The sequence below is a fragment of the Drosophila subpulchrella genome, unplaced genomic scaffold (genome assembly GCF_014743375.2).
Source record: "Drosophila subpulchrella strain 33 F10 #4 breed RU33 unplaced genomic scaffold, RU_Dsub_v1.1 Primary Assembly Seq26, whole genome shotgun sequence".
NCBI lineage: Eukaryota > Metazoa > Arthropoda > Insecta > Diptera > Drosophilidae > Drosophila > Drosophila subpulchrella.
This window is the reverse complement of record NW_023665556.1, coordinates 1,419,024-1,432,281: the sequence shown is the minus strand read 5'-3', so window position 1 is coordinate 1,432,281 and position 13,258 is coordinate 1,419,024. Positions and strand designations below refer to the sequence as shown.

Below are 13,258 nucleotides of genomic sequence, written 5' to 3'. Positions count from 1 at the left end.
CTTGCTGAAAATGAGCGTCGACTGACATACTATTTTAATACCCTTGCAATCAAAGATTGCAACGCTGTGAGGGAGACTATTCCGGCCCTATTAGGTATATATTATCGATTTAGCCATGTACGTCTGTTCGTTTATCTGTCCGTTTCTACCAATTTAAAAAAACAAGGAAGAGTGCCTTGACTATCATGTACTCGTTACTCAACTAAAGCGAGCACAAGGGAAATGGAGATATTCAGAGATTGCAGAACGCTACCTAGCAGTGACTACAATATTTGTTTATAACATCATAACATCTTATGCTCCGATTTGAACAATTTGTAGTTAGATATTGATGAGGCAAAGTCCAATTTACACCTTTACAAAATCTTTTCTTTATAATAATAATAACAATTCATGTTAAGAGGTGTTTATTTACGGCTCTGATACAAAGTTTATGGTAACCCGTGCTGATGCTTCTCGTGCGACGACCTTACGGTGGCCTCCGCTGCTCGGGTACTTCCGCTGCCACTCGTAAGATATAGCGAGGAGTCGGGCTTTTGGGGCTTAGAAAAACGTCATAGTTCTGAGACTAGGTTGAACAGGCACCGAGCTTTCAAGACTTACGTCCTGCCATCCACAGCCTCCTGTCACTTTCTCTGTCCCGGCCGGTCCCGCCTGACGCATATGCAGACGGCGCAACGTCTGCTCAATTCCTACTTAACTATTCGATCATACGTCCAACCTAGCTAGGGCAGTCCTTGTAACAGTCGACCGGGTCTCCACTCAACATAGCCGCGTGGTGCTTTTTAAAACCTCAGCTACCTGTGTCTCAATTCGGTGACACATGTTGTATCGAACGTCTCGACGTAGCAATCCTGCTCCTTGCTGACTTTAACGGCTGTACCTTGTGAAGAATCACATTTTTGACATTAATATTATAGATAATGTAAGATCCCACTGAAGGGAGTAAAAGTAGATTTTTACGTTTTGCCTTACGGCTTATAAAATAACCGCGTACTTATTTGTAAATAGCTTCCTAAGAAAACAATCAGAAAAGCCAGCAAAATAGCTAGATAGTCAGCTTTACTGAATCCTAGGTACGGCAACCCCGCAACAAGGCTACACAGCTCGATTGCAGCAAGAAACTCACCATTATCTAAAAAGGAAGAATTTTAGGAAATAGAGAGACGGTCACATTGTAAGAGGAACCAATCTCCACGCGACGAAAACACAAGGCTTTTGCTGAAAAACCAGGAACGACGACGGTCAGGCTTTGCGCAGGTATCGCATTTCTACGGGTAAAAAGACATCGAGCTGCACCAGCCACGCTGCACAGGAGAGTAGCTGCCGACAACCCAGGATCAAAAGGATTAACACGCGAGCGATTCCATTTAGCAACCTGGCTGGAAGATACAGAGTGGGGAGAGTGAAGGGCGTTAGGAAAACAAGTCCGAGTGGTCAGGAAAATAACAATAAACAGAAATATTGTTCGATTGTGAAAATTGAAAATACCGGGAGTACCTTGTTGGGCAAAATTTCGTCGTAATTATGGCTAGTTTTCCCTGCGGCTACGCGGGCTAGTCTTCGCTAGTTTCCCTGCGGCCGCGCGGGCGTGGTAGTTCTGGCTAGTTTTCCCTGCGGCTGCGCGGGTGATATTATTTTAGCTAGTTGCTAGTTGTTTCCCTGCGGCAGTCCCCACTGGTCCAGCATGATATTTGGGCAACCGTCAGGACTCAACGAGTAATAGCCTGACGATACCCCTGACCCTGAATATCCCCAAAGGAGGAGTGCCTCACAAGACAGAAGAGCAGCCATTGGTAGGAACAACGTGCTCGGCGCTAGTGGACAAGATTGCCCGCTGGGGTCTCACCTTTGATGGATGTTCCGACCCTCTCAGCTTTATGGAACACATCGAGGAAAAAGCTGTCACATATCAAGTGGATTTACGGTACCTTCCGCAAGCAATGCCAGTTCTATTGGTTGGACGGGCCGAAAGCTGGTTCCGAACGAGCAAGGTTCAAGGAGCAAACTTGGCAGCCTTCCGCAGGGAATTTTTGGAATTCTTCTTACCGCCTAGATACTTTCAGCGGCTGGAAGACCAAAACCGGATTTACTTACTAGACCTACGCTTGCTCATGCAGCGGGCGGCGTACACCGAGGACCAGGAACTAGAACGAGTGTATGAGAACATACTCCCAGAATACCAGCTGTTCACCCGGATGAAGGATTTTGAGACGCTCGCCGAGTTGACGCAGTTGGTCGTGAACTCTGAAGTCGTACGAGCCGTGGTGACTGGAAGCAACCCATCCCCTATACATCAGGCACTGAAGGGTTAGCGACTGCCCCAATCCCAAAAGCCTAGGTGGCCTCACTACCGACCAACCCACCCCCATAAACCCAGGCATCGAATTGGGCAGCGAGTGATGCTCACCACGGAATCATAATACCAGAATACGAAGTCACGATAGACGTACGCCACGCATGCAGGAACTGCGGTGGAAGAGGTCACTTCGCAAAGGAATGCCGGCAGCCCTAGTTGTTATTCTGCTGGGAATGTGGCCGAAGAGGCCTGCGCACTTTCGAGTGCTGCCGAAAACCGGAGTCGGGAAATGAGAACGGTCCTCGAGCGGACGGGGACTGCTGGAGGAACGCATGAAACTCCGCGAACCAGTAAACCATATCCTGAAGTTCGAGCAGGAGAGGATCCAGGCGCTGGTAGTCCTCGGAGGGCAAACATTCATGGCCACCATAGACACCGGCGGGACTAGAAGTTTCATCAGTGTATCAAGAGCACTGGACCTTAACTGTGGGAATAACTGGAGAAGGGTGCTTACGAGGGTCCGACTAGCCGACGGGTCTCGACGTGACCTTACCCAAGCACTGATGGCCGACATTCACTGGGACAAAACCAAGTAAGGATGCCCCTCTTAGTTATGCCCACCGTGCTCGACGACCTACTACTGGGGGTAAATTCCCTTTGCGGCATGAATGCCACCCTTAGCTGTGAAGAGGATCACCTACAACTGGGATCCGCAACTAACATCGCCCAGCAGGAGCACACGCCGAACGAGGCGTGCGCGGAGGTCCCTCCTGGTCCAGCCGGAACAGACGGTTTACCAGCAAGGCACGGTGCACAGAACTCGGATTCAGTCGAGGCCCCCAGGAAGATCTAGACGGCGACGGCGCCCACAACAAGCAAGGGCCAGCAGCTTGGGGAGAAATCCAAACGATGCGCCGCATTCAAGTCAGGACCTTGCCGCCTCACATCGAGGAACAGGCCGTGGAACGAAACCCCTTCCGCCGACGACATCGACCGGATACACCGACGCAGGCAAATCAAGTAAGATTTCTAGAACCATTACCGCACAGTCCTCACAAGCAGACCCTCAGTAACCACCATTCGGCAGTAGATACTTTCGTTAGATACTTTCAGCGGCTGAAAGACCAAATCCGGACCCATGCCCAGAAGCCAGGTGAGATGTTTAAGATTTACTTAGTAGACCTACGCTTGATCCCGGACCAGGAACTAGAACGAGTGTATGAGAACATGCTCCCGGAATACCAGCTGTTCACCCGGAGGAAGGATTTTGAGACGTTCGCCGAGTTGACGCAGTTGGTTGTGAACTACGAAGTCGTACGAAGCCGTGGAAGCAGCCCATCCCCTTTACATCGGCAAGCGGGTTAGCGACTGCCGAAAAATGGAATCTTGGCCACAAAAAGTGGTCAGCCAGCCTATAGTGCATCGCTCGTATCGTACAGCTGGAACTTTTCACCAAGGTAGCTGTCGAAGACCTTGATTGGGTAGGCCGCCTTCAGTTCGCTGTGTTAAACGCATTTTTAATGTCAAGCGTGACCAGCAGGCAGTTCTTTTTCGCTCCGCCTTTCCATCGCTTCCTGCTTATGGTTTCCGCAGCTATCCCGGTGACCGTTTGGATCGCGTCTAATGTGGACTTTCCCCTTTGGAAAAACAAACTGGTTGAGGGAGAGACCGCCTGCAGCTTCGAGTGCAAACACTCCGCCAACTGTATAAAGCAGGGAGATTGATCTGTAGGAGGATGCTTCTCCAGGCGACATCCCTGGTTTGTTTAATAGCAGCAGCCTCTGGATTTTCCTCCCTCACGTAGACACGCGTTGTAGAGCTCCGCAAACGTGCCCGGCCGGAACGCCAGTGCCAGCATCATCGCTTTGTTGGGTCTTGCAACCGGCCCTGGGACCTTATTGCTCTGCGACAGGCTTCAGCCACTTCGGCTTCCTTTATTTGCTGTCAGGGACCTGTTCATAAACCTTCTGGCTTGTTTAAAGTTGGCGTGTGAAGTCTTGGCTCTGTCCGGCCACCTCTTCTATCATTCCTGTCCTGCACGTGTCTTCCAGGCAGGCTGCGATCCCATGAGCATTGGTGCTTGCGGCAGCGTTCGAGTTAAAGTGCAAGTCCGCGAGGCACCTGCACATCTCTTGGGCATTTAGCGCATCCTTGCGGTAGCCCTTGACTACTCTGTTCTTAATTGCTGGTCCTTAGCCGGTACCTACTGTACACAGAATTGCCTCGTGGTCGCTAGCCGTGAAGAAATCACCGATTTTCCAGTGAGAAAATCGGGCTAGCGAGGATGTGAGTTCTATGATAGATCCGGCTTCTGCCCGAATGAACGTTTCCCGCCTACCGTCGTTTAGTAGCGCCACGTCTAGAGTTGCCTCGAGTAATAAACGTCCCCACATATTAGTGTTGAAATGGACGGCGATGATGGTTGGGTAGCGGCACCTGGCATCGAAGGAAATCTCGTCCAATGCATGCCTAAAGGAATCCAGGGACAGACTTGGTGCTAGATAGCAACTATACACCCACATCTAACCTTTTCTGGCTTGAACTTAATTATAACTTAAGCGACTAGTTGTAAATAATAAATAAACATTTCAGTCTGAAGTTTGCAACGCAGTGAAGAAGACTTTTCCGACCCCATAAAGTATATATATTATTGATCAGCATCACTAGACAAGTCGATATAGCCAAGTCTGTCCGTTTCTACGGAATCTAGTCTCTCAGTTTTAAAGCTATCGGGATGAAACCATCTCAAAAGTCTTATTTATATTGCAGGTAGTAAGTAAGTATGAACAAGCCTGATCGAACAACTATATTCTATAGCTCCCATAGGAATGATAAAAAATATATATTAAAAAACAAGGAAGAACGCTATAGTCGAGTACCTCGACTATTAGATACGCGTTACTCAGCTAAGGGGACCAAAGGGAAATGGAAAAATGCAAGCAGCAAAGCGAGATTGAAATGCGCCACCTACCGGCGGTAGACAGATTTAAACGTTATGGGCGTTAGAGTGGGCATGGCAAATTTTTTTTTCATCAATCGATAGGTATTGACGAGACCAAAATATTTCAGTTTTTATCTAGCACGAAAATTGTGGGCGCCACAGGTTTGGGCGGTTTGTGGGCGTTAGAGTGGGCGTGGCATATTCGCATAAAAAACTTGCGCTGCGTACAAGGCTACGGAATCTCAATCTGAAATCCCAATTCTCTATCTTTGATAGTTTCCCAGATATCCACGTTCATATTTACGATTTTTTGAAGTTTGTGGGCGGTTTGTGGGCTTTAAAGTGGGCGTGGCAAACTTTTTTTTTGCTCAATAGATAGGTATTGATGAACAATACATTTCAGTTAAAATTTTGATTCTAACATCAAAACTGTAGGAGCCACAGTTTTTGGCGGTTTGTGGGCGTCAGAGTGGGCGTGGCACTCTACTGAAACAAACTTGCGCTGCGTAAGAAGCTCAGGAATCTGCATGACCAATCCCAATAGCCTAGCTCTTATAGTTTCCGAGATCTCAGCGTTCATCCGGACAGACAGACAGACGGACATGGATAGATCGACTCGGCTAGTGATCCTGATCAAGAATATATATACTTTATGGGGTCGGAAACGCTTCCTTCTGCCTGTTACATACTTTCCGACGAATCTAGTATACCCTTTTACTCTTCGAGTAACGGGTATATAAACTTAGCTTCTACTCTGTCGAAATTAATCCTTTTATAATATTTCAGAACTTCATATAAAATTATAAAAAAAAATCGGATGACTTTATCATTTTGCTGCCATAGGAACGATCGGAAAATGTGGGCGTGGCATGATAGCTTCGTTGTTTATTGACATATTATCTTATACTATTGGGAATATCATTTTTTGTATTTTTAAAAATTTCGAATTAAATTTAATAATTATAACTGCAAGGGTATACAAACTTCTCTTTGCCGGAGTTAACTTCCTTCCTATGAGATACCCGTTTCTCAGGTAAAAAGACCAAAGGGAAATGGAGATATGCAAGCAGCAAAGCGAGATTGAAGTGCATCACCTACCCGTGATCTCAATATACGGGTATGTGGGCGGTAGACTAATTTAAGCTTTATGGGCGTTAGAGTGGGCGGGGCAAACTATTTTTGGGTCAATCGATAGGATTTGACGAGACTAATACATTTCAGCTGTGGGCGCCAAAGGCTTAGGCGGTTTGTGGGCGTTAGAGTGTGCGTGGCAACCTATTTTTCAATCGATAGGTATTCACAAGACTAATACATTTCAGCTACAATTTTTTATCTAGCATGAAAATTGTGGGCGCCACAATTATGGGCGGTTTGTGCGCGTTAGAGTGGGCGTATCATATTCGCGTAACAAACTTGCGCTGCGTAAAAGGCTACGGAATCTTATTCTGAAATTCCAATTCTCTATCTTTGATAGTTTCCGAGATATCCGCGTTCATATTTACGATTTTTTTAAGTTTGTGGGCGTTAAAGTGGGCGTGGCCAACTTTTTTTTGGTCAGTCGATTGCTATTGATGAGAACATTGCATTTCAATTAAAATTTCCATTTTAGCGTGGCACGCTGCTGAAACAAACATGCGCTGCGTAAGAAGCTCAGGAATCTGCATGCCAAATCCCAATAGCCTAGCTCTTATAGTTTGAAGATCTCAGCGTTCATACGGTCAGACGAACAGACGAACAGACTGACTTGGCTAGATCGACTCGGCTAGTGATCCTGATCAGGAATATATATACCTTATGGGGTCGGGAACCAGTATACCATTGTACTCTACGAGTAACGGGTATAAAAATGCACTACAAAATAGAAGAATATGGTGAGTGGCTTTCACATAAAGTGAACATGTTCAATAAGTAGATTCAAGTTGTGCTGTTCAAACATTCAGCTATCGCGGATTTTTTTTTTTATATATGGCGGAGAATATATAGTTTATGGCTACTTTTACATTTATCTGGGGAGTTTGGCGACTTGTAATGTTTGTTCAGCGAGGTTATTCACTTATGTGAAAAGCATTCATCATATTCATTAAACTACGACGAAAAATCGTTCTTTCGAGTATGCGTTACACATTGATTTATTATAAATTTCTTAATGTGTTCTTGTTTTTATTGCTATTAAAACCTTTTTAAAAACGCACAATTATTTATTTTTACGCACAATTAAAAATATATCTGAAGATCAATTAATTTTTTAAAGTCCAAGCAAGTGCAAACAAAGTCATCTGCAGAGCTATTAAAGTAAGCATGACTTTTATACCCTTTCAGAGGGTATTATGATTTCAGTCAGAAGTTTGCAACGCAGTGAAGGAGACGTTTCGATCCCATAAAGTATATAGCGATCGGAAAATTCCATAGGGTTTCCAAAACCCTAAAACTAAGATGGGATGCATACAAACCCACAAACAAAGGGACAAACATTTTCATTTTGGGAAGAAAAAGAAAATTGTGTTTTTTGAATTACTTTTGAACGGGACATCGGATTTAAACAAATGAGGTGTCATTCGACGCGTATTCTCAGTAAGAATAAAGCTAGCTAAACAGCCGGGGGCTTTTATCACCACCGTATCCATCAGCTTAAGTTGTAAAATTTTAACTTTTACACTCTCACCGCTTTTTTCCCAAACAAATCTATATTTTGAAAGTATTGGTATGCAATCTTCTTAGTTTTTGCGATACCTTTCGATTGGTGTATCACTCGTTACGATCGGATCATAATGGCAGATTTTCAATTCTGCGGCTATATATAGTAGTTGTTTTCGCAAGCTCTCTTGCGCGCTTCGCCACTACGTGTACTGCCGTCCACAGTGATACTATTGGGAATATCATTTTTTGTATTTTTTAATTTAATAATTATAACTGCGAGGGTATTCAAACTTCGGCTTTCCGAAGTTAACTTCCTTTCTTGTTAACTTAAATTTCCTCAACATAAGTTTCAGGTATAAACTAGACCTTTGGTATTATTATCTTAGGGTCCCAAACACAATATAAGTCGAGAACAAAACAAGGAAGAACGCTATATTCGAGTACCTCGACTATCAGATACCCGTTACTCAGCTAAAGGGACCAAAGGGAAATTGAAACATGCTAGCAGCAAAGCGAGATTAAAATGCGCCACCTACCGGCGGTAGACAGATTTAAGCGTTATGGGCGTTAGGATGGGCGTGCCAAATTTTTTTTTGGATCAATCGATTAGTATTGACGAGACCAATACATTTCAGTTAAAATTTTAATCTAGCATGAAAATTGTGGGCGTCATAGGTTTGGCTGTTTGTGGGCGTAAGAGTGGGCGTGGTATATTCGCGTTCCAAACTTGCGCTGCGTACAAGGCTACGGAATCTAAATCTGAGATCCCAATTCTCTATATTTAATAGTTTCCGAGATATCCACGTTCATATTTACGATTTTTTGAAGTTTGGGTCGGCTTGTGGGCGCTAAAGTGGGCGTGGCAAACTTTTTTTGGGTCAATCGATAGGTATTGATGAGAACAATACATTTCAGTTAAAATCTTTATTCTAGCATCAAAACTGTAGGAGCCACAGTTTTGGGCGGTTTGTGGGCGTTAGAGTGGGCGTAGCACTCTGCTGAAACAAACTTGCGCTGCACAGGAATCTCAGGAATCTTCATGCCTAATCCCAGTACTGTAGCTCTTATAGTTTCCGAGATCTCAGTGTTCATACGGACAGACAGACGGACGGACATGGCTAGATCGACTCGGCTAGTGATCCTGATCACAAATATATATATCTTTTATGGGGTCGGAAACGCTTCCTTCTGCCTGTTGCATACTTTCCGACGAATCTAGTATACCCTTTTACTCTACGAGTAACGGGTATAATGATAGAAGCTTCCTGAAACAGCTGCTACTCCGGCTCGTGCCTCGCCTACTTTCGAACGCTCGGAGACGTTCTTACTAATACGCTCATATCTCCGAAACTAATTGTTGGATCGATTTAAAATTTTCAGAGAACATTCTTCAATATATGTTCATTCAAAAAATGAAAAAAATCGATTTTTTGAAAATCACAAGTGGATATAAGCCCTTAAACCAAATAATATGAGATTGCGCGGTCCTCAGTGGCAGCGTTGCCTTTAGTATATAATTTAAACCGAATTTAAAGGCAGGTTGTGCGGTTCTCAGTGGCAGCGGTGCCTTTAGTATATAATTCGGATTACAACATATGTTTCTTATGTCTACGCTGCGAAATCGTAGCTACTGAGACGGAGCGTAATGTGCACATATATACTGTATGCAAGCGGTCAATGCATTGGACAAGTGCTGACTCGGCTTGATTGAACTCTAGGTGTTCTATTGTTATTCACCGTTTGAGGTTTCTGAGGTATGTGTTGTTGTTTTTGCTCTTTGGCAATCTACACACTTTTTCATATAAGTTTTTACCGATTGTATCATTTTTGGCCAAAAGTATAATTTCTTTACGCGTAATCCCTGTATGACCTCCTTCTATTGCGTTCATCTGGCTTTCGCATTTTTGTCCATGTGTGCCACTTTTTGTAAAATCACTGTTTTTATAATTGTTAAATGTTTATTGCCCTTAATTTTCAATTCATTTAAAGTGATATATTCGAAAATTTGTTCACTTAGTGACATCTGAAAGTAAATGATTTTGAAATAAGCCTTTAAAAAAATTGATTTAGATCGAATTTTTCATTAAAATTTAAATCTTTAACTAAAAATTGTAATTTATTTACCTCTTTTAAATAAACATTTAAAAGTATTAATCTTTATTTTCAAAAATATTGTTACGTCGTTATTGCTTACGACTTCATAGACGTTGGGCTTACAGTTTGCGTGCTTATTAGTTTATTTTCAGTTTATATTCATCTGCAGATGTCTTCTTTTTTTTGAAGGTAGCATATAAGTTGGAACCAGCTCGATCGGACAACTATATCTTATAGCTCCCATAGGAATAATCGGAAAAGAAAATGTTAAATTATATCTTTAATGCTTTTAACATATAACCTCCTACGCTTGGAAATAAAATTTTTTAATTAGTTCTGAATTACGAATTTAATTTTATCATAATCGGACGACTGTATAATATAGCTGCCATAGGAACGATCGGGAAATTGGTGGGAAAACAATATGAATTATCTTATACTATTGGGAATATAATTTTGTGTGTTTTAACGATTTTCGGATTAAATTTAATAAAAATCGGACGACTCTAACATATAGCTGTCAAAGAAACAAACGGTCAGAGAAATAATAAAATATTTATTTTTACAAAAAGTTTGCTTTGTTGATTTTGATCGTATTTTCTTTTACTCTGGGACATAGAATATTTTAACTTTTCAGCATTATGAATTTAATTTTACACAAATATCACTGTTTGTGCCTAACCGAAGAAGAAAACTGCAGGACGATCGCGTCGCGGCAATGGTAACGATGGTTACTGCAATGCCGGACCACAGGCGATGCTGAACTGCGCTGAGGGTGAGCTAACGTGGTTAGCTGCTAGTTGAGATAGTGTATTACGAGCCCTATTCCCAGAGGTAGGAAGTAGAACCGCGGAGTTATGAGGTGTGTTGATAACTGATTTATTCTTCATTTGATACCTGCTTATATTCTACTTAGAACACGGAAGCTTAGTGTAATGGTTAGTGAAAGAAGCTATATTCTAAAGTAGGTCAGGGAATTATGATTACGGTAGCAGTTGTGTAGTTGGCTCGGCTGACACCGCAAATGTGCTGACTGCATTGGCGGGTCAGCGTATCGTTGTGACGGTGAGATGGTGAGATGGTGAGTTAGTGAGACATATGATATAGTATGCTGACCAGCAATTCTCATCTGCAGTGAGTGCTACTGAGCGCCTGGTACTGTTCCCAATTTGGCTACTGCTTGATTTGTTGGGTGTGGTCATGTTGAGTACCTTTGGGTACGAACAATCACTGAAGCTAGCAAAAATCCTTAAGAATGTAACATGGTATTACTAACATTGATTATTTCTTATAAGTGCAAGGGTATTAAAATTCCGGCTTGCCGAAGTTAACTTCCTTTCTTGTTTTTCTTTAGAATATGGAAGAGATTTATATAGACGGTTCGACTATACCATCTTTTATTAATTTTTCGACCAGTCTGTTTATTTCGGGTTTTTCTGTCTCTGCATTTTTATAGTTTTTAATATATACTGGTGTTTTGTCTGCTAACCATAATTTTTGCTTGTAGAAATTATTACTTGAAATAGCTTCTGATTCTAGACCGAATATGTCACTGTATTCGGTACATAGTTCAGTAAGTTGTGATTTTACATGGTCTGGGAACGTTATTTTCCATAAAACTTCATTTATCCTATATGTTTTGTTGCTACTAAATGATTTTATTTCATAGTTATCCATTGATTTGAATTTAATTTTTGAATGAAGTCGAGAACTGCGTCACATGGTACAGGGAATTCATTATGAACTATTTGGAAGCCGTTACTGATTATGAAATAATCAAAGAATAAATCAAATGTACTTAGTCCAATTGATTGTATTGTGCCATGACCAATTCCTGTTATACTTGTTTTAAAATTTTGTTTAATTTCGGAACATAAGTTATTGTCTTTTAAAATTGAAATGTTAGCTCCACTACCTACTAGTAATGTTAATGTTATGTTATTCTTTTGGTTCTGTATTTGTATAATGCTGCTGAGACTTAGATTTATATTGAAAATTTATATGGTTGGTTGCTAAGGGGGGTTTGGGTGTTTTCCGAGTTGCTTTGTGTTACTCGTACTTGATTGTTACTCTTATTACCTCTATTAGAGCCGCCTCTGTTCGAGCCACCTCTATTATTGTTACGACCTCTATAATTACCACGACCGCGGTTTCTGAGTGGTAATATATGATTGAATTTGGGTGTTCTGTTATTGTCTGTCTCTGTCTTAATTAATGTAGCTATTGCTTCGTCCATATTGTTAAACAGACGAGAACGCATAACTTTCTTGACATCTTCATTTTTGCAACTTTTCTTTATTGCAGCTACAAATTGTTTGGTGCTTAATGCCTTTGCTTGCTCAAGAGCAAATTCTTGATTAATACATGCTCCTTCTAGAGACTTAACTAATTTTTCTAGTTCTTGTGTGCATGCGTAAGGTGTCTTGTTTCTCTGCGACAGATTCAGATATATTGGGTTCTCCAGGTCAACGCCTCTTGAATGCCTCAACCGGCCCTTTCTGGCTGGTTGTCTGACACTCGGGATTTCGGTCCGTTGCTGATTCGGGTTCACGGTTCCTCGTCCCAGGACTCTATTGTTCGTATCTGACGGACCCGCCGGGTGACAAAGTATGAGACAAGCCGCCTTGACTTAGCCGTATGATGCCCTCTGGACGTCAGCTAACTGTGTCTCAATTGGGAGATTCCTGATGTCCCAACGAACGTCTTGCTCCGTGTAGGCTTCACGTGCTGCTGGTTGACTTGGTTCTTTGACTTTGATATCTGACTGATCTTGATGGATTGACTCCTCGTGATCAACTGATCCAGCTCCCAGAGCACTGCGGGCATCCGGGAACCGTTATTTCTCTTTTACGCACGGCCCGCTGGTATTCTCCACTCCAGTCCCAAAGTCTGTGGTTTCTCCTGAAATATATGGCTCACGCAAGCGCCCGTTCCGCTGCTGAGTTTCCCTTTGCACACGGCACCCCAGCTCTGCCCTCGAAGTCTCCACTTACTCACTCTTCAATATCTCGTTCTCCAAACTCTCATTCTCCAAACTCTAATTTTCCAAACTCTCTTTCTTCAACTTCTCTTTCTCCATACTCTCCTTCTCTAAACTCACTTTCTCCACCTTTTTTCCTCGAAACTCTCATTCTCCAAATTCTCATCTTCGCCACGCCGTTACTGCAATTTGTGGGGACTCCTCTGAATGCATTGAGCGAGTGTTTTTTTTTAGCGAAAATATTTAAGATAAGTCCAAGGACGTAGGCCACATAGTTCAATATGTGGGCAACCATCGGTTTTTGTAT

At 42.7% G+C, this 13,258-nt stretch overlaps 1 protein-coding gene across 7 annotated transcripts in view; it reads left to right on the top strand.

The window, feature by feature from the left end:
* LOC119559607 (transcription-associated protein 1) overlaps window positions 1–13,258 on the top strand; it is a 518,267-nt gene that overhangs the window by 188,376 nt on the left and 316,633 nt on the right. The gene's annotated exons all lie outside the window — the stretch shown is intronic.